Source organism: Triturus cristatus, chromosome 4_1, assembly GCF_964204655.1.
Source record: "Triturus cristatus chromosome 4_1, aTriCri1.1, whole genome shotgun sequence".
In the NCBI taxonomy this organism is placed as follows: Eukaryota; Metazoa; Chordata; class Amphibia; order Caudata; family Salamandridae; genus Triturus; species Triturus cristatus.
This window is the reverse complement of record NC_140585.1, coordinates 458,539,623-458,552,515: the sequence shown is the minus strand read 5'-3', so window position 1 is coordinate 458,552,515 and position 12,893 is coordinate 458,539,623. Positions and strand designations below refer to the sequence as shown.

The following is a 12,893-nucleotide window of genomic DNA, read 5'->3' as shown; positions in this document are numbered from 1 at the left end:
CAGAACTAATATGTTATTCGTTTATTTCAATTCGGAGATTGTAGCCTTAGATTAGACCTTGATCTACAACCTGCAGGTTAGGTGTGCAAAAATGTAACGTCAAATATACCTCTTGGAGGAGCGTTTGGTCAGGTGGCTTCATCCATTGGTCTGTTAAGCTGTCAATCACATTTAGTTTAAGGACACCAGAGCACAAACGTGGGCAAACAGGTCAAGCCCACTTTACCCGTTGGCTCGCTTCACATTCAGTTACTGCACAAAACCCGAGCACATCCTTCACTTCCACCTAAAAATGCATTATTTTCTCTTCAGTGATAAAGTTGGTGTAAAATGTGCTTTGTATTTTATTTATTTTGTATATTAACTTTAAATTTCAACTATTTATTAGGTCTGCACTTTGAGTGCCCAGATAGATGGTGATTTATTTTCTTTCTCCTTTTCAAAGATATAGAGGGGCATATCTACAAGGCGGCGATAAAAAATTGTCGCTGCTTTTGCGGCCGTTTTTGGCCAAAAAGCGGCGATAATTTTATCGCTATATCAGCAAGGTCACGCTATTGCCTGAAGCCTTGCCTTAGCACCTGAATTCCGAATGCCCATCTTTGCATCTATAATGAGATGCAAAGTGGGCGTCGCTCCCCAGGATAACGGGAGAAATGTCGCTAAGCGACATTTCTCCTATTATCAAGCCTCACGCAAAGCAGCATAGCGACAAGAAAAGTAGCGATAACCTCTGTTATCGCTACTTTCCTTACGCCTGCTTTGAAACTGACACAGCCATGATATCCTATGGAAGGTGGAGATCATGGCTAAGTATGTGAGGCCCTATCAGCAAGCTATCGCCAAACTTCGTGAGATTATCGCTGGTTTTCCAGCGATAATCTCACGTTAGGCAGTTAGCGCTAGGATTTTTATCGCTTTTGAGATAAGCGTTGCTAATAGCACGCTATCTCAGTGATAAAAATCCACGCTAGCCGGCGATAATTATCCTAGCGCTAAGTGCTCTTAGCGATAAGTATCGCCGGTTGTTGCCTAAAAGTGTTTAAGTAACATTGTAGCTGCCTGCAAATTGAGTGTGTGGTTATGTACTTATTTGTTCTTGTCTCATTCGTGAATACTTATAATAATAGCATGCAGTGCATGACTGAAAGGCTCGTTATTTAAAAACATCACAAATAAAAATGGCAACATCAATGAATTTTTTTTAATGAAAATAAAATGAATGCAAGCATGTGGCAGTAACGTTTAGTTTTTATAACTTTTCTTTTTGGAGCATATGCTTGCAATAAAAAATGTAGAAATAACTATAAACACAGTTTGCCAATGGCAAACCTATTATTATTACTATTATTATTATGTTATTATTATTATTATTATTATTATTTGAGTAAGTTTATATAGCACCAAGCTACCCCCTTGGGGTTTCCCAGCGCTTCGACGGAGGTAGGATACATGCAGGTCCTACTAGCTCAGAACAGTCAGGCCTTCAGCTGTCGGCAGAAGGAAGACAGCGAGGTCCAACTTCCTACATATTATCGCCCCGGTATGCAAAGGAGCGACCTCCTGTACGTGTCCTTTCGATTCTGGGGACAAGCACAAGGACAGTTTGCTAGAGCACAGGGGGCAGGCCAGTTCATATAATTTCACCAGCTCTGGAAGGAAAAGTGGACATGCCCATGATCTGGCTCTGTGCACATAGCACAAGGCTTTAAATTTAATTTTGCTTCACCACGGGAGCCAATGAAGTTCTCTTAAAAGGGCTAAAGCCAAAGTGGCTCGAGGGAGTCTGTATACCATCCTAGGAACCAGGTTCTGAACCACCTGCAACCGTCTGATGGATGCCTCATCTGCCCCTAGAAAAAGAATGTTACCGAAGTCCAGTTATCGACATTATACATGCCTAAATAACCATCTTTTGAGCTGGAAGGGGGGAGTAACCAGATGTTTTCTGCAACCATTTCAATATGCCAAAGCAGGTGGCAGCCACCTTGACCACTAGGGGCTTAAAGGACAACTTGCTGTCCAGTAAGAAGCCCAAGTTATTAACCTTGGGAGCGGCATCTGGTGGAGCACCCAGAGTAAATGGACAGTTCTGTGGGCCCCACAATGCTGGGTCCTTTCCCAGCACCAGTATCTCCAATTTATCTCCGTTAAGTTTAAGCAAGTTGTTTTTCATCCATCTAATGACTCAGTCCAAATAGGAGTTCAAGGCTTCAGAATTGTGAATTTTGCCCAGATGACAAGGAGAAGATGATTTGTGTGTCATCGGTGTAAGAAAACAGAGTGAGGCCGCATCTTTCCACCACGTTAGCAAGTGGACGCACATAGATGTTAAACAGTGCTGGGCTTAGAGTTGAACCTTAGGGAACTCCTGAGGTAAGGGTGTGCTGTTTGGAAGAGATGCTGGGGGAGGTAACCTTGAACGAGCGATCTTTAATGAAGGATGACATCCAGGCAAGGGCTGACCCTTGGAGATCTAGAACAGCCAGCCGCTCTAGAAGAGTGGCAGGAGACACAGGGTAAAAGGCCACGCTGAGGTCTAGTAAAATCAGCGCTGCAGTCTTGCCTTCATCTAGGAGCCATCTAAGATGGGCCATGACTCCCAGGAGGACAGATTCAGTACTGTGTCTTGACCTAAACCCAAATTGATATGGGTGAAGGTGGCTTTGGAATGCCACAAAAGTGGCGAGTTAGTTGCTGACATGCTTCTCCATGATTTTGGACATGATAGAAAGCATAGAAATTGGTCTATAGTTAGACCAAATAGATGGGTCTATGTTGAATTTCCTCAGGAGGGGGAGAACCAAAGCGTGTTTCCGTACCAGAGGGATGTGCCCCTCCTGAAAGGAAGAGTTGAGAGGTCCCACCAGCAGCGGGACGATATCCGTAGTGCGGAGCTTTGTCAGGGGCAAAGGGTCTCTAGGAGAGCCAGACTTTATTGTTTGCAACAGTGACATGAACATAGGCAGTTCGAGATTGGACCAGCAGTCCAGTATCTGACGAGCTTGTAGGGAGGCTGAGGTGTTCGAGTCATCGCTGGCAGAGTAGGGTGGATTGGGGCATGCCTAAGCAGTGTTCAGCCCATCCGCCTTCAGTGACTGTAGGTTATCCAACACCTTATTTACAAAGACCAGCACCAGTTCCTCGTAGTAAAGCTGGGACCAGGGCTGCACAGATGAAACCTTGTTGGGATCGGAAAGGTCCTTGACCAGTCTAAAAAGGGCTTTAGGGTAATTTTGGGCGGACTTAATTTATCAGAGTAGAAGTTATATCTGGCCCTCCTGCAAAGGCATACAAGCTTTGCCAATGCTTGTTTCTTTAAGCATTCAGGTATCTCCACCAACCTGGCAGCAGAGATCTCCAAGAAAGGTGGGATTGGATGGAGCCAGCTATTACTTTCACCTTATTCTTTAATGTTTGGGTGCAGCTGGTCGGCATGTGTGGAGAGTTTTGGTATTTTCCAAGGAAATTATCCATGTGTCATTCCAGTTTCACCACTTGGACCTGCAATTCAAATTAATTTACTCAAAGTATGCGTGAGACATCAGGCTTCACCATTGTCTTGCGATCTTATTGGCATTATCCTAAACTCTGATTTATATGGATGGAAGGTACTGCATAATTTTACAGCCATGAATCGAGGACCTGTTATCCATTTGCAGCTTGAGTACGCCTTCTCTAATTTCTGAATTATTTCTTCCATTGCAGTAGATTGGGTGGATTTGACTTTGTGTAATTTGTATAGCCCTGAATTATTATCAGCTTTGCATAAATCAGACCTGGCTCAGGCCCATGATGTTGTCAGAATTTCTTCTGTCGCAGTAGGAGCAGATTAGTTGCCACACCCAGATTTATATCAAGCAGAGCAGTTTTTCAATAGATTATCCACTCTGGCATCAAATTACACTAACTCAGTGCAGGTAATGTTCTGCACTGGGTGCTCTTTCATCAGGTGCAAAAAAAAGTAAAAAATGACCATGCTCCAAATTCCAGAATAATGTGTTCTCCTCAGTGCAGATGTAAATTCACAAGTTGGAAGCTGCACTTTGGAGAGCACAGCAGTGACAGACAGAGCTGTAGTTGAAAACCACAGCCCTGCCTTTGAATGATAACAGACCTAACTTGAATTCAACAGGGTACTGGGATCAGCATACAGGAAAATGGTGTTGTATCAATATTGTGTCCTAACATCATTTACAAAACTCTTGCCTCTTTGGGTTTTGTAGACAGTATTTAGGAAATACAATTTACGGATGATATTCTGACGATATTGTGGTACAATACCCCTGAGAATCAGTGCCCCTCTCCACAAAGGTGCCCTCAGGGTCAAGCTGACTGTATGTCACCTTCTATGTGTCACACAATCAGTGCATCCCCCCTTAGTTTATTTGCCCCTACATCCATATTTATAATACGGAGCAAATTCAAAGGCAAAGGCATTTCCTCATTTGCATGGGGCCCAAGCAGACATGGGAATGCACCCTAGGATCACATCAGCACAGAATGTGCACCCAAGAGATATATTACAGAAGGGGATGCAGAGGCATCTCCAAATGTTTTTTTTTAATATCAAAGAGCCAATGGGCACAGAAATGGGCACAAACTGAAGTTGCACACATAGGATACTTTGGGGCTCATTACGATGTCGAGCAGAAAGCCTTCGCCCGACACCATCTCGGTTTCGGCACTGACCGACCTGCGGTCGGAACCGCCGACTGCCGGATTACAATGCGACTTAGCACTGTTCGGTCGGATTCCCATTGTTTCCTATGGGGGCTCGTGTTGCGCCCGAGAACCGGCCATAACACAGGCTCCTATGGGGGAATGGGATGTGTGTGGAAAACTCTGCACCCTGTCACAGGCACCCCATGGTGCCTGCCACACAGTGCAGTGTTAGCCAGCAACTGTAGGGTGCGGGGACCAGGGGGCCCTGCCAGGGGCCTCCAAAGTCACATTCCAACAGCCTTTCTGTGTCGGACAGGCCGTCGCGGAAAGGCTGTTGGAAAGCGACATCGTAATCCCAACAGCGGAAAACGCCATCCATAGGGGGTACATAGTGGTTCCGAATGACAGAAATCATCCATGAATAGCTCTGAACCAAGTCGAAAAGACCGGCCGGTTTACGTTCCGAACATCGTAATCAGGCAGTTGGACTGTAAATCGACCGAGTCAGTCGGAAAAGCTCCAACGAGGTTGCGAAGATTCTGACTGTCGGGCGGAGGCTTTCCTTCCGACAGCGTGATGAGCCCTTTTGTGTAATACAGCTCTTGGGTTTCAGCTTTATCTTTCCGCCTTCCTGGTATCTGAGACAAGGCCTAACAAAGGCACTCCATAGGTACCAAAAGGCAATTGAGGTGAAGCAGCTGCCACCTTTGGGAACCCTAAATGGTGTAGAGGATACCTGCTGTCATAAAAAGATGAAAACCACGAGGGTAGGTACAGAAACACCTTTATTTTGTAGCACTGCTGGATTGCGGAATGTTATCTAGCAGAACTCTAAATAGTGGTAAACTATATTATCTAGCCAATGATTTTAATGTGCTCTTCCTAATTGTCATTGCAATTTTCCACCACTCATGTTTTCTCCATCATAATAACATTGCTAAGCAACATTTGGTGCTGCTTTCAGTGGTAGGGGACCTGGGAGGTATATGGGAAGGCGGTTGTGTGAAAAGTTATTCATCTTCAGTGGCATTAGAGGGCACACATATTCTAAAAAGGTAAGGCCATCATTTTGAGGGTCAGATGTTAGGCATTTGGTTTGTCCACAAGTCACAGGTGTAATCCTCTTTGCAATTTTTAAGTGATGATTACGGCGTGCAAATTAGCCCTGACCATATTGTAGCATCAGTTAATTGTGTAAAACGTCCAGTAGCATCCATTTCGTTCTCAATCCTATTTTACCACCACTCATAGGCAATGTTTGCTGTAGTTCAATTTATCCAACGGGCCCACAGATATCGAATATCACAGCCCAGTTAATACATTCCTCATCTAAGACTTCTCTGGATGGTTGTAGGACCCCTACAACCTCCTCCCCATCGAACCACGTTACACTGTGACTAACGACAACGCTCAAACTGAAAGAACACACTTATCCGAGACAGACAAAATGTACAGCAATGATGCTAGGTGTGTCTGGATTGCCTACTAGCAGCTCAGTTTTGTGTTCTACAGCGTGGGAAAAAACACGAGCTGGTAAGGCAGCATGGAACTACACACATGTACACACTAAGGGGCGTATTATCAAGACAGGCGATAAAATCATCGCCACTTTAGCGGCAGAAAACTGCCGCTAAAACAGCGATAATTGGCTTGATAATATGCTCTATGGAATTCCAATTGAAGCTCAGGTTAGACGTCATTCACATCTAACGTTGGCTTCAATTGGAATTCCATAGAGCATATTATCAAGCCCATTATCGCTGTTTCAGCTGCAGTTTTCTGCCGCTAAAGCGGCGATAATTTTATCGCCTGTCTTGATAATATGCCCCTATGTACGGCAGATTGAAAAACACACGGAATGACGCATGGAAACTTCTCCCGCTGGTAATTACTCGAGGATTGTTGAGGCATTTTTCATGTTTTTTTTTATGTCCACGAGAGTTTTACAGGGAGTCCTGAAATACAATTTGCTAAAAGGTACTGGGAGGCGGTTTGATGGAAGATGAAGGCAGATGAAATAAGTAGGCCGGTGCCTATGTGTATTTAAGTATGTCCTTCCCAAGACATTAAATAGAATGCAAGTTTAGGAAGTCCTTTTGATTTTTCACGGCATCTCCCAATTACACCAAGAAAGCTCGTTATAATGAATTAAATGACTACCTGTGTCAGAGTTCCTCTTCGTAGAAGGATTTATTTTGTTACATGCCCTGAAAATGTATTTGCATTTTATCATATTTTAAAAAAAATGTTGCAAAGAAGTCAAAAGCAACAACACGACTTCACTTCAAATGTAAGAGGCGTGGGGGACCAGATGTTGGAAGCAGGGCCTCTTACTTTAGAACACCATGTGACGTCACTACTGAGAGTTCACCGAAACGACCTTCACTTCAGGAAGCAACTGAAGACTGACACACATAATCTGACCTTCCAACCAACACACACGGTTCTCATATCCATCAAGGGCCTAATGTAATTATCCCAAAACGTCTGAGTTGTCTTATGCTCTTTTACTCTATGGCTACTGGCCTAAAGTGGCATATGTTCGCTATATTGTGCTACACAAAGCCATACATTAAATCCCTTTGCCTGGATTGTTTTCCATTTTAAACATGTGGCATTGCTGTTCTAAAATATACTCCCAGTTCTGTATCTGTAAATGCTCTTCTGGCAAAACATGCCAGAGTCTGATATTCCTGCTTCGATAGCAATAGGGGCGTCCAAGTTATTTTCCATTAAGACATGTTCTCGCAGACCCAAGTAATAACCAGACCAGTGATTGTGGTTGCGGTTGAGACGCTTTTGGAAAATTGTATGTACGTCTTCTCAGAAATCCAATGGTATTTTGCGAAGGCGGGGTGTTTATAAATATGTTTGTGTCGTTGCTCTGTCAACTTGGCTATTTTTTATATAGTCATTAGCAGGTCTGCTGCCTGGATGTGTCTAACAGCATGTAGCACTCTTTATCAGCAACAGATGTTATATCATTACAGTATTGTGTAACATACAAATAAGTCGGTTTTGAAGATCTGGATGCACCAGAACACACACCGAAGCTGAGTGAAGAGGGGATGTTAGTGAACCTAGCCCCACCGGGGAGCGGAACACTGGGTGTGTCAAGAGGATGCGTAACCATGTGTGGGTACATGAGACAGTTTGGCATACTGTGATTTGAGGATGGTAAGTTTATACAAAGTCAAAAGGGTTCAGAAACAGCATCACATTAGGGTGAGGCAGGAGACGGAAGTGATACATTCGAGGATGGTCGAGAGTATGGGAAAAAAGAAACATTTGATAACTTTCTTGAATTGCACCAATGAAGAAGCAAGCCTGATGGGCAACGTGAGCCTTGTTCGATATGCAAAAAATGCCTGTTGGGAATTGTGTGGTTTGTCGGTCATTCCGAATTACAGTCTGAGGATGTGCTCACCACCAGACGATCTGAATTTAGAAGCGAAGTAGCCAGGATTACTCAAATAGACTCCTTTACTGATCACATAACAGACTTTTACTTGAGTTCCAACAGGGGAAGTATGAGAGTTATGTTGGTGATTTCTGGAAATGCTGTTTGAGGAACGTGTGGTGCTACATAAGTTGTTGGGGTTCAACCTGCATTGTGGAGAGAAGAACCTAGCAAGATCATCGTAAGCTGCGTTTCCCAGAATGCTCAAGGGTAAACATCCTTTGCATATCTTTGGTAGTGATCATGTTTGTGGTGGCATCGGATCCATAGCAAGAGTATGTTTACAAAGAATAGTTACTTTTGGTCAAAGAAATCTAGAAAAGAGTTAAGACTTTGTTCAATTAATACATTGCTCAATGTATGCTGGAATTCCCAGTTGTTTAATTTCCAAAAATGTAGGGTGATACTTAAATGAAAAACAGCACACACTGACCTCGATGAAATGAAAAACTTAATTCAATGCCCAGCTTCCCAATACCCTGTGGCCTACATCAGCTAGGAATATATACCATAATGTTTATAAGGAACAGTATGGGATGTATTCTTTGATTGATCTGTGGTTCAGATTAGTAATTGGAAGGCATACCTTGTAGTACCAGTGTGAGTACCCCACTGTGTCCCGTTATTATTGTAGTTGTAGGTCACTACAATGCTGCCCAAAACTATTCAATATATTTACAACTCCAACACAACAAATGAACTTAATACGTATTGGCATTTGCCACTACAGCACATACCACAACGCCTTAAAACACATGTACAATACATTTATTCAAACACGCTAGCACACACACATGCATATAAATACACCTAACTAGAATGAAGAGAAAGCCCCCCATCCACATACTCCCATTTAAAATATTTTTCAGGTATGAAGCTCCATTATTTCCCATTTTATATATGTATATTTTTTTTAATTTGTAGTTTTCATATTGTAGTTTATTCCCTCATACCCATTAATAAACCCTTAAAACCCATAACTACTCTTTCCCACTACCCATATCTGAACCCTAAATTTCTTTACTACCCCTTATCACTACTCAGCTTTGAACCCCAAAAGCCTTTACTACCCTTAACCACTACCCATCCCTGAACCCTAAAAGCCCCTAAATACCACTTACCACTACCCATCCCCGAATCCTAAAATCCCCTATTACCCTTTACCACAACTTATACCTGAACCCTAAATAATCCTTTCCACCAAACCCTTAAACTCTTGATTGTGTTTTTAATATAATACGTTGTTACTTAGCTTGATGGATGTACCTTACTGCATTGTAGTGGTAAATGCTTTGTAGTGCTTTAGTTACAGCTGTCCCTTGTGGTTTGGGATGCTATAAAGGGAGGTCCTGCAATACTCTCTCACATCAAAGTGCCTTTTTGCGTGCGTAGAGTAAAGTATGTTAGGAATAGGTGCACTGCTAATTAATGGTAGAACCCAATAACCCAAGTAATGTATGTTAGGCTGTAGTCGAGCGTGCTAAAGGTGGGCCACCATTAATGTATCTGTAGCCTACTTTATAAAGCTATGTGGCTGTGCTAAGTCTGTCTAGGAGCAAAGCTCTACACAATACTGCTGGCCTTTCCATATCCAGTCACATAGGTTCATCCCTAAATGCGAAATACCGATTTCACTAGAAGGAGTTTAGGACCACAATCATGCTAGATAGAGCAGGGCCCATTTCAGCATTCCTACAGATTCTCTTGTAAAATACTCTATTACCACAGATATAACTCTCTGCCAGGTAATGGCCGCCGAGCAATTAAAATTCGAAGGAATGACAACGTTTTAGGACGATTCTTGATGTTTCCATCTCTCCAACTGAGGTAGTCACTTTATTTCAAAGCAGGTGCATGAATGGAAGGCTGCTTAAGTGCTGTGCAGCCGCTACTTCGGCTTGAAGGGTATGAAAAGGCTTCTAGATAAATGCAATTCGCCCAACCACAGATTTTTGTTTTTTAAGGTACGTATGAATGTATTAATCTTCTCTGAGTGCTTAGTGGGAAACTGCAAGCATGTAATTTCTGAAATGCAGACCAGACATTTTTTCCAAAGCCTGCCTGGTGTAGCTGCAGTCTCAGAATCCTCAGGTGGACAATACTATCTGTGCATCATTTTTTCACGGCTGTGTGGAAAGTGAAGTATGACAGACACATGTAAGCACCGTGTCCCCTAGACATGGGTAAAGCATGTGGCTATTTGCAAGGTAATTTAGCTTGGCCACCTTATACATCTTTTTTTGGACCAATGGAGCCACACGCGGATCCCCAATATTTAAACTGCTCACAACGGTTCTCTGCGTGCATAGTTAAGGAACTCATAGTAAACCAATTTAAGATGTTTAATGTGCATATTAGTGCAACATATCAGGTTTTCAGGACCTACGAATTTAGACCAGACATTCAAAACAAGCCTCTTAGGGCCCGATTCACAGAACTAACTTAAGACAAAATCCTAAACTTACTACCATTTTGGTATTTACAGAAAGCACTTACTCATTTTGGTATTCACAGAAGGCACTTACTCATTTTGGTATTCACAGAAGTTAGGAGTCCTAACTTTAGGACTCCTAAATGCCTTCTGTGAATACCGAAAGTCTGAAAATTAGGATTTTTCTCAGTTTAGGAGTCCTAAATTAGGACTCCTAACTTTACTACTACTAAACTGAGAAAAATCCAAATTTTAAGGCTTTCGGTATTCACAGACGGCATTTAGGAGTCCTAAAGTTAGGAGTCCTAACTTTACTACTACTAAATTGAGAAAAATCCTAATTTTAAGACTTTCGGTATTCACAGAAGGCATTTAGGAGTCCTAAAATTAGGAGTCCTAACTATAAACTGAGAAAAATCCTAATTTTAAGGCTTTCGGTATTCACAGAAGGCATTTAGGAGTCCTAAAGTTAGGAGTCCTAACTTTACTACTACTAAATTGAGAAAAATCCTAATTTTAAGACTTTCGGTATTCACAGAAGGCATTTAGGAGTCCTAAAGTTAGGAGTCCTAACTATACTACTACTAAACTGGGAAAAATCCTAACTTTAAGACTTTCGGAATTCGCAGAAGGCATTTAGGAGTCCTAAAGTTAGGACTCCTAACTTCTGTGAATACCGAAATGAGTAAGTGCCTTCTGTGAATACCAAAATGAGAAAGTGCCTTCTGTGAATACCAAAATGATAGTAAGTTTAGGATTTTGTGTTAAGTTAGTTCTGTGAATCGGGCCCTTAGTGTCTTCAAAAGCACAAACCACTTTGATGCAATATTGGAAAAACGTTTGCATACAAAAAAAACGATTTGTTATTCCCTTCCCCGTAATAACACGAGCACTGTATATCTGAACGGTAAGTCAGGACTCCCCGGACTCACATTTGTGTGTCACCTTTAGACAAGGGCGAGATGTACTTTCCTGATGCAGACATTCATTAGGTGGAGCCTGAGCTGCGCATGCGCTGCTCTGCGAGGCATGCTTTATTGAGGTATGGAATAGAAGCTCTGCCCCTTTCCCACCCGTCTTTTCAATTGGCTTTTGTTACTGTTGTTTCTAAATGGTGCTTTTGAATAGGCTTAGGAGTCCCTCCTTTGTACTGCCTTGCCTGCATTTGTGACCTCCCATAAGAACTGTCTCTTATACTTGTGTTGGTACACAGTCTGTTTTATCTACAGTCTGTGTGCACTATTATCTTTAATGAATTTCCCCTGCTCTTTATATAAGGGTGCCCGCTTTGCCTCTGGGCGTCATGCTACGGTTTCAGCATGGCGCCTAACTTACACCTTTTCATCTGTTATTTTATTTTTTATGGCAGAGCAGCAGCTTGCTCCTCATTGCTGTTGTGCCCCCTGGCACCTCGCTAAACTTTCACTATTAAGAACAACAGGAGCGCCACGCTTTAGGTTGCAGCGCGGCACCCGCATTTCCACTCTGCTGACTGCTCCTCATTGCTTGCCCTTCCCCCACCCCGGCGCCAAAATAAACTGTCTACACTCACTGACTCCACCCCCACAGCAGTAAGGGTCAGCGTGGCAATACTTTTTTTTTAATGTACGTCTACTGCTGATTAGGAATTACCGTTGTACAATCTTTATCAGCACTAGACATACATTAAAAAACAAGTATTGGCACTCTGACCCTTACTGCTGTGGGGGCGGACACACGTCCTCTCTCTATGTCCACACAACAGTGACTTGTAGGAAGTAGACCACAGGTTGGAGCTGTTATCTGAGAGGCGTTAGGCATCTCGGAAGTCACTGTTGGTTTTGCTGGAGATTCAGGAAGGTAGTACTGACAGCCACTGTTGCCATGGAACTCGTACAGGTACAGTTTAAAGATATTTCTCATTTCATTCTAACAGTCCGCTTCTGTACTGTCAGACGACAACACCAATAACAAGCATTAGCAATGCAATAGGTCTCACATTTTCGAGAGTTTGAGCTATTGGCATTGCAATTGACAATGCCTTTTCCTTCTCTGTTGGTTTTTAAAATATAAATAAAACGCATTGTCATTTACAATGCCAATACCTTAACCTCTCGCAAATGTGAGACCTATTGCATTGCAAATGCTTGTTTTTTAATTATGTTCTGGTTTGGCACGAAGGAAACAGATCAGGTAATGAAAACAAATATAACAGAGCATGAGACCTGTCCAGTAATATCCATCAGCCAAACTATATACGTGGCAGTCTTCAAGACGAGAAGCGTCTGGATAAAATACTAGTTTCACAAAGTAAGATGGAATACATTTATTTGATCAGTTAAATGATAGTGTTTTTTT

General features: G+C 42.5%; 1 protein-coding gene across 6 annotated transcripts in view; it reads right to left on the bottom strand.

Annotated features, from left to right (window-relative positions):
* Nucleotides 1-12,893, bottom strand: part of CALD1 (caldesmon 1) — a 567,652-nt gene that overhangs the window by 445,546 nt on the left and 109,213 nt on the right. The gene's annotated exons all lie outside the window — the stretch shown is intronic.